This window comes from Mytilus trossulus, chromosome 8 (assembly GCF_036588685.1).
Source record: "Mytilus trossulus isolate FHL-02 chromosome 8, PNRI_Mtr1.1.1.hap1, whole genome shotgun sequence".
NCBI lineage: Eukaryota > Metazoa > Mollusca > Bivalvia > Mytilida > Mytilidae > Mytilus > Mytilus trossulus.
Window position 1 is genome coordinate 41,061,031 of NC_086380.1, and position 9,964 is coordinate 41,070,994.

The window sequence follows — 9,964 nt, forward strand, 5'->3', positions numbered from 1 at the left end:
AATGTCATTCATGTATCGTCTGTCAGTCATGTACTAAATGTCATTCATGTATCGTCTGTCACTCATGTACTACCTGTCATTTATGTATCGTCTGTCAGTCATGTACTAAATGTCATTCATGTATCGTCTGTCAGTCATGTACTTAATGTCATTCATGTATCGTCTGTCACTCATGTACTACCTGTCATTTATGTATCGTCTTTCAGTCATGTACTACCTGTCATTTATGTATCGTCTGTCAGTCATGTACTACCTGTCATTTATGTATCGTCTTTCAGTCATGTACTACCTGTCATTTATGTATCGTCTGTCAGTCATGTACTACCTGTCATTTATGTATCGTCTTTCAGTCATGTACTACCTGTCATTTATGTATCGTCTGTCAGTCATGTACTACCTGTCATTCATGTATCGTCTGTCACTCATGTACTACCTGTCATTTATGTATCGTCTGTCAGTCATGTACTAAATGTCATTCATGTATCATCTGTCAGTCATGTACTAAATGTCATTCATGTATCGTCTGTCACTCATGTACTACCTGTCATTTATGTATCGTCTGTCAGTCATGAATAACCTGTCATGTATGTATCGTATGTCAGTCATGTACTACCTGTCATTTATGTATCGTCTGTCAGTCATGAATAACCTGTCATGTATGTATCGTATGTCAGTCATGTACTACCTGTCATTTATGTATCGTCTGTCAGTCATGAATAACCTGTCATGTATGTATCGTATGTCAGTCATGTACTACCTGTCATTTACGTATCGTATGTCAGTCATGTACTACCTGTCATTTATGTATCGTCTGTCAGTCATGTACTACCTGTCATTTATGTATCGTCTATCAGTCATTTACTACCTGTCATTTATGTATCGTCTGTCAGTAATGTACTACCTGTCATTTATGTATCGTCTGTCAGTCATGAATAACCCGTCATGTATGTATCGTATGTCAGTCATGTACTACCTGTCATTTATGTATCGTCTGTCAGTCATGTACTACCTGTCATTTATGTATCGTATGTCAGTCATGTACTACCTGTTATGTATGTATCGTCTGTCAGTCATGTACTACCTGTCATGTATGTATCGTCTGTCAGTCATGTACTACCTGTCATTTATGTATCGTCTGTCAGTCATGTACTATCTGTCATGTATGTATCGTCTGTCAGTCAAGTACTACCTGTCATGTATGTATCGTCTGTCAGTAATGTACTAACTGTCATTTATGCATCGTCTGTCATCAAATTATTTTGTGTAACACCTGACATTCGTAAACCACCTGGCATTTGTGTATTAAGTATCACTCATGTACTTCCTATCATTTATGTATCATATGTAATTAAATTATTTTATCACCTGTCATTAATTTATCACCTATCATTCATTCATCAATTGTTATTCATGTATCACTTGACATTCACATGTTCAACATTTTGTGCATTCGTGTATTACTTAACAATCATATATACTTATAGATTATTACATGGCATTTTCCATATGGCCCTGGTATCAGCCCTATACCCCCATATCAAGCCAGAGGGCTTTAGCCCGAGGGCTTGATATGGGTCGTGGGCTGATACCATAGATCATATGGAAAATGACATGCAATAATCTATTTATCACATATTTTCAAGAAAACAAATAGCTTACACCAAATTATGTTTGATATTTCATCAAAAATCAAAAAGATATTTAACGAAAAAAAATAAATAAATGTATCACTGAGTTAAAAAAAAGTTTGTATCACAGTAGGTAAGCAACGTTTTGTGAAAAGTTTCAGAAATAATTAACAATATATATATATTTATTCTAAGAATTGCAAATATTAAACGACTTTAAAGTGTTACATTACAAATGTTAAAAAATGCTTAGGAAGAATCCTATATCGCTACTAATTCCAGTGTGGCGTCATATATTTTCTAAATTCTTCATGACGTCAAAATTTTACGGGAACTTTTGTGATTTTCACTGTTGATTTCTACTTTTTTCTTCTACAGCACATTTGTAATTATAACTTTCTTAATTTCTTTTCATTGTGTTTAACTTGTTTACAAATAGCCTTTGATTGATAGGTTACCGGAAATTAAACTCGGGGGCTTGATATGGATTTCGAGGGCTGATATCGATATCGGCCCCGAGGGCTGATAACCAACCTTGACTTCCGGCTATTATTTGCCATGCAAAAACGTACATATCAGTACAAAATATGTGATAATATATATTATTCATTTACCAACTGTCATTCGTTTATCACTTAACATTCATATTTTCCACATATCATTCATTAATCAACTGTCATTCGTGTATCACTTTACATTAATATCTTCCTCATATCTGTATGTGTTCCTCATATCATTCATGCATCGTCTGTTATTCGTGTATCACTTGGCATACATTTGTTCCACATATCATTCATACTTCACCTGTTTTTCATGTATCACTTGACATTTATATCTTCTTCATATTATTCATGCATCAACTGTCAGTTGTGTATCACTTAACATTCGTATATTCCTCACAATAGTCATGCATCAAATGTCATTTAAGCTTCACTTGTCATGTGTGCTCAATAAGAAAATCGACAAGCAATACATGTAAACCCTAAATATATAGCCAAACTTATCTAAGGTCAGTTTTCAAAGAGACGAATAATAAATAAATGGTTATTTTCAAATTGAATATTTCTACCAACTGTTTCTTTGATTGGTGCAATACTTTAAAAGTAAAATAATGAAACAACTCTCCATCCAAGTCACAATGTACAAAAAGTTACATTTATAGTTCCAAATACGGCCTTCAATACAGACGCTTGCAAACACAAAACAGAAAGCTATCAATGTCATTTTGAGGCCCTTGTTATTTTATTTGGATCAATTGTGAAAAACGTTTTAAAAGCAATTACCGAATTCCAAGGGAATAACAGAATTTCTTTTATAAAATGGCAAAATCCAAACATCAAAAACATCACTTGTATGACAGTGGCATAGAATTCCAGATAAAGTTTGTTTTGCAACCAATATTATTAATTATTCTTCTTATTCAAATGAGAGTTGTTGTTTATATACTAGTCAACAAAAGTACCGATACACATGTTTGAACTGCAATTGATCATCAATTAAGATGAATAGGAAAACTGTTAAATTATCCAATAAAAACATTGATTTGCAAAGCAAATGGATATAATTAAAAGAATCTGACCAAATTGCAAAGTGAAAAATACCGTGTTATTGAACAAAGGGTCTGAATTGTTTTGCGGAAAATGATGACAAAAGTCGGCACTTAATTTTGAAGATGAGAATTTAAAAGTATTCAAATTTCTACAAAGGCACTAAAACTTGTAATCAGATCATTTCATTTGTAAGCTTAAAGTTTAAAGTTTTTTTTTCTAATATCGATGTTTTAATGTACAATTTTTTGCCTTAAATCAATGGTTTTGATATAAAATAACGCTTTGTAAATATTGGGCAATAATTTATCTTGGTACAGTGTATCCTATTCCAATATATATGGAACAAACATTGCCTTGTATCGTTTCTTTTGATGAGTAGTATACGTGCCGTTGCAACACTGTTTTATTTTTATCATACAATTAAATATAAACATAGAAATCGGATTAAATGTGTTTCGATTCATAGTTCCTACACGTATGTACAAGTTGATTTAAAAAGGCATAAATCATATAATATATTCAAACTCACAATTTTCATGTTCCCATACAACTCCTAAATTCAAATAAAGATAATAATACAGGCTTTTTGGAAAATAAATACAACTCCAATAACTATATATACTAAAAGGGAAGCACACAGAGGCGGAAGAGATTGACAATGAGATGAAACACTTCAACTTTAACTACTTAGAAATGAAATCACTATTCTAAGGAAACTAACAATTGAGCTTAATTATTTTAAAGCGTACACTTCATAGACGTGTGACGAAAGTTAACAACTATGATGAAAGCTAATTAAAAGGCTTTCATTAATTTATCACTTGTTAGATTTGCTTATTTAGCAAAATCGTTCCACATCGCATTATATATCTTTATATAAGGAATTATTCTACTATATACATGAATGTGTCTTCCTTTTAATCAAATAATTATAAGTTTTTGGACTATGTTGAATGCGTATATCCAAATGCATATTGAAAAGAAAGGGTACCGCATATACATTTATGTCTGCCTCATATCTTGGCTCACACCTAAAAATCATCCTTCAACTTCGCGTTCTGCTATTCAGATAATGTCCTTGAATATTCCAAAAAAGTAGGAAAAGATACCAGAGGGAGAATCAAACTCATAGATCGGAAACAAACTGACAACGAAATGTCTTTAAAAAAGACAAACAGACGAATACTACTAGAAAGGGTGAGGACTATGTTGAACACTGGTGTTCCATCGACCTGAAATAACTTTACTTTCATCCAGAAATAGAGAGTGAGGATTTTTGAAAACAAGTTTTCATTGCAATGAGATGAAACCGTCCTCCCATTTCACTGTTGGAACATTCCTGCATCGTCTGCATATTTGATATTTCGAAAAACCAACCAACTTGCGACCACATTATTTTGATGATACATCTCTCTTTAATTTATATATAACAAAATGTCCCTTTTGCAAAGGAATTTGACATTAAAGCGATGTTTATTTTTTCTTTGAAAAACTGATTTTGTTTTACTCTTTTTGGAAGATTTGTCACAACTTGTCCCTAATAATTCAAAGAAAAGAAGCGTTTTCTTTGAAATATTAGCATGATTAGGGACAAGTTGTTGGATTCAAGCGTCGCTGATGGGTCTTTGCTGTCTGGTGAAAATACAACATTTAATCATTGTATCTGTTACAGTGAATTTGTTTAATCAGGGATTATGTAAAATCCTTAATTTTTCTGGGAATATGTAGAATCACTTAAATCATTAGTTATTATATATAATCCCTGAAAATGACCAGTGATTTTACATAATTACTGAACATTATAATAATTGTTCTACAAATTCCCTAATATGATTTCAGGGATTGTCAATAATTTGTGGATTCATTGTTTGATAAATAAAATTAACAGTGACAAATTATATTTTTTTTTTCTTTCATATTCTTTGCCAGATTAAATGATTTTGTTTTTAAACACAGAGAATGATCTTAAAGATATAACCAACACAGGATTTCGAGATAAAGTCGATGACTTCAAAATTAATAATAGCATCATTCCCTTTATAGCAATAACTTAACATGTATTGTGTGTTTATCAAAAGCCAGCGTCAAATAGATATTCCAATCCAAAGAGCATGTTATTTGTGGTACATGTAAATCAAAGGGTGAAGAAGATTATGGAACATCTGTTTTTATTGCTTTTTTGTGTGTTTTTTTCTTTTTTTTATCAAAAATAAATGAACATTAAAGTCAAACTGAGATAACTTACGCATCTAAATGTATAGAAAACAGACAGAACTAAGAATCGACAAATAGAAACAAAAATTAAGAGGAAGCTGCCATTTGGTGTAATATTCTCATAGCAGAGTAAAGAAGGAAAGGGAAACCCGAAAAACATAAAGGCAATTGTTCATAAAAAGTCTGAAAAAAGATATTGACTAGCCACAAAACATGGTATCTTACTCGAAATAGTTCGAGGTTGCTAATTCTATTTTTTGCACATTTTTAACCAATATTGATAATTTCTCTATAGCACAAGTTTTTTCCAAGTTTTGACAATTTGTACTTGTTGCTAGGCTTTTGGAAATGATGACATCATGTTAAAGTTTTCACGGGATTCGTTCATTTACACTGGATGTCTTTGCTTTCAGAGAGTTTTTCAAACTTGTTTTACAAAAGGCTATGCGCTATCATCAGTTTAAGAACATAATCCTCTCACTATTAATGCATTCTGAACTGTTGTGCCGTAAGGGAGTGATACTATTCCTCGGTGTCTACAACCAAAACTGACTTCTTTCAAGGCCTACTCTATACAAAACTTGCGTTATGTACTTTTTTGTAATTTTCTTGTTTAAAGCCGATTTTTTTGTATCGGGTAAGTGAAATTCCGAAAACTTCACCAACATAGAACGTAACGTCAATGCTATTAGTATTGAATAGTCATTAAAGTGTCAAAAAAAGGCAAGTACCATTTGTGTATTATACTGAAAAAAAATAGTTCTTTAATTTATTTATTATATCATTTTGTCATATGCGCTGCATAGTGACCATATTTATGCGTTTTATCCATTTTATATATGCTTATATCTCAGTACACCATAAGTGGATAGTTCTTACAATTGTATTATATGTCACTAGTTCTCACATTGAAAATTATACTGCATCTTATTCTTATGTATTTGATACATTAATGTCCAGTTTTAGATAAGCCACATTTCGATGATGATTAAACGGCCTTGCATGTGTCGGTGTTTGTGTTTGTGTAAAAGAAGGATGAGTATTTCGAAAAACACTTCCCACGTATTTACATTCTATGTTGACAGTACACATTACTTATGTCGTAACTAAAATACATTTCCCTTTCATGATTGTGACCTACCGAATTGTAATAACAGAAGCAACACGACGATGGCAACATGTGGAGCAGAATTTGCTTACCCTTCCGCAGCACCTGAGATCACCCCCATTTCGAGGGTAGGGTTCGTGTTGCTTAGTCTTTAGTTTTCTATGTTTTGTCTTCTGTACTATTATTTGTCTATTTATCTTTTTTTTTGCCATGGCGTTGTGAGTTTATTTTCAATCTATGAGTTTGGCTGTCCCTTAGGTATCTTTCGTCCCTCTTTTATGACAACATTTTGCCATCTATACTAGTGAAGCTGACTAGTGACTAACAATTCAATTGAACATGTACTATAAAAATTCTTCTAAAGATACCAGGCTCATAATTCGGTACGCCAGACGCCCGTTTAGTCTGCAGAATAGAATATCTACACAAGACTCATAAGGGCGCTCGAATCGGAACAATTCAAAGACCAATCAAGTCGAATAACTTTTTTTTGTACATAAATTTAGCCGTTAGTTTTCTCGTTTGAATTGTTTTACATCGTCAATTCGGAGCCTTTTATAACTGACTATGCGAAATGGGCTTTGCTCATTGTTGAAGGCCATATGGTGACCTATAGTTGTTAATTTCTGTGTCATTTGGTCTCTTATGGAGAGTTATCTCATTGGCAATCATACCACATCTTTTTTCTTTATATTAATACCCGAAAATTTGTGCAAAATACGACTAACGGAATTTATATATACCTGGGGGTTAGAAAACCCATTTAGCGATTTCAATATATATTTCAAAAGAGAGGGATAAGATACCGATTAGACATTCAAGCTCGTCAGTCGAAAATACTGAAATTAAAAGGTTATATTTAAAAAAAAAACTGTATTATCTATTGTGTTTATGAAGGAATAACATCAAAAATGTGGTGAACACTAAATATCCCGCGTAGTGGTTCATTTTAGAGTGTGCACCATCCTTTTTAAGTTTTTTCGAATAGACAGAAAAAAATATTACAGTCATACCTTTTAATTCAATTCTAAATTCTATTTCAAGCCGGAGTAAATCATAGAAAAAACGTTGATGACGTCACTGTCACATCATAAAATCATGTCTATGAGCTGAAAGACAAAACACTGTAAACCATTCAGAAGACGTGTTACATTTAAAATTATTACAGTATATTTACAGAAAACGAACATATAATAGATACTTCAATTTAAAACAAATTCGAAAAAAAACCAGAAATATTGACATAATATAATTAAGAAATAATTCATGGGGGCTTGAATATATCGTGATTTTACCACGGGTTGGCCCTTTATGACAAATATTTTACCCTGAGCGATAGCGAGGGGTAAAATATCGGCATAAAGGGACAACCCGTGGTAAAATCTAGATATATTCAAGCCCCCATGAATTATTTCGATTCTAATAGGACAAATACGGCAATTATTTAGGATCGAAGCGCTCTAGGTGATGGCATTATTTGCCGTTCCAATATATAAACGCACTATTAAATTGACGTAAAATAACGGAGCAAACTGAATAAATGATGATGCTTAAACTATTTATAAAAACATATTTAGATAATTTTAGATTAATCTAATTATTATTGTACTTATATGTCTCATATGAATACAAAAACGGCTAATATAACTCATTTTAGCATCATTTGTTAACGTTTCCTTGTTGTGATGATTTTCCGTTTCACAAGCGTGTATTTTCCCGTAAATTGCTTATATTCTGACGTCATTGTTCTATGACGTCGAGTCGCTCATTCATTAAAAAACATATGACGTGGGGGTACAATGGGAACAGCCCATGAAATATATTCATATTTTACCACGGGTGTGTAGTCAAAGCGTTTGAAGGACGTCATGTTAGAATTGTTAATAGTCTTGTTAGATATTATTATCTTAGTCTATAATATTGAATAACTATTGAAATTTCATAAATGTTTTGTAAGCTATCTATTTCAAATTAAAGTGATCACGTCTGCATTATGCAAATTTCAGTTTTATGATGTATAATTGATTCTGTGTTTACATTTTCATTTATAAGAATTTTTCAAAAACAGCATACATTCCTATGAGAAGTGATTTTCCATTTAGAAAATAAAACACTTGTAAATTCTTGTGTGTTTTCCCCGTCTTACTGCGTGTTAACCTTCATATTATGTCTGTGTTGTGCATACTCCTCATCAACTATATATATATATATTTTTAATCTTTCAATAGTTATTAAAGGTACCAGGATCCCACGTAAAGATCGATAATAGAATTGTATATTTACTATAAGTTACATGTAATTTGATGTAAACAATGACGCATGAGCAGTGAACAAAGTCGTAGATCATGAATGGTCATTTCTCCCTTATCAAGTAAAACATATCATTCCATGCAAAAAGAGATGACTATATCAAGAGGGAAATACATAATCATATTAAGTCTTATCTAAAGTGCTCTTGAGCATTGAAGGGTAAGTTTACATGGCTTTCATTTGTACAATGTAAACTTATTATTTAACATTGCATAACAAATAAATTCATTCAGGAATTATTTAATAATAAACGATAAGCAAATATGTTATACGTACAGTAACAAACGACAAACACTTTGTAAATATATAGTTGTAGTTGAATTTAGATTTTTTTTGGAACAGATATATCATAAATAAAAATAAAAAGATGTGGTATGATTTTTTATGAGACAACTCTAAACAAGAGACCAAATGACACAGAAAATTAACAACTACTAGTAAATATCACCGTACGTTCTTCTACAATAAGCAAAGCTCATAACGCATAGCTAGCTATAAAAGACTCCAAAATTAAAAATGAAACACAATTCAAACGAGAAAACTTACAACCTAATTCATGTACAAAATAATGAACGAAAAACAAGTATGTTACACGAACAACAAAAAACGACGAACATAGAACTACCGGCTCCTGACTTGGGATAGGCACGTACATAATGTGGCGGAATTGAACTATGTAGTAAAAGGGCACCATCCCATTAATCTTGGACAGTGGTTAAACAGTACAAAACAAGAATACATTAAACAAAACAATAAACGAAAAACAAATTTGATAAAGTGTAACAACAACCACTCACTTTCAAGCTCCTAACTTGGGAGAGATACTTGTAGAATGTGGCGAGGTTAAACTAGATATAGGAAGATGTGGTGTGAGTGCCAATGAGACAACTCTCCATCCAAATAACAATTTAAAAATTAAACCATTATAGGTTAAAGTACGGCCTTCAACACGGAGTCTTGGCTCACACCGATCAACAAGCTATAAAGGGCCCCAAAATTACTAGTGTAAAACCATTCAAACGGGAAAACCAACGGTCAAATCTATATAAACAAAACGAGAAACGAGAAACACGTATATATTACATAAACAAACGACAACTACTGTACATCAGATTCCTGACTTATGACAGGTGCAAACATTTGCAGCGGGATTA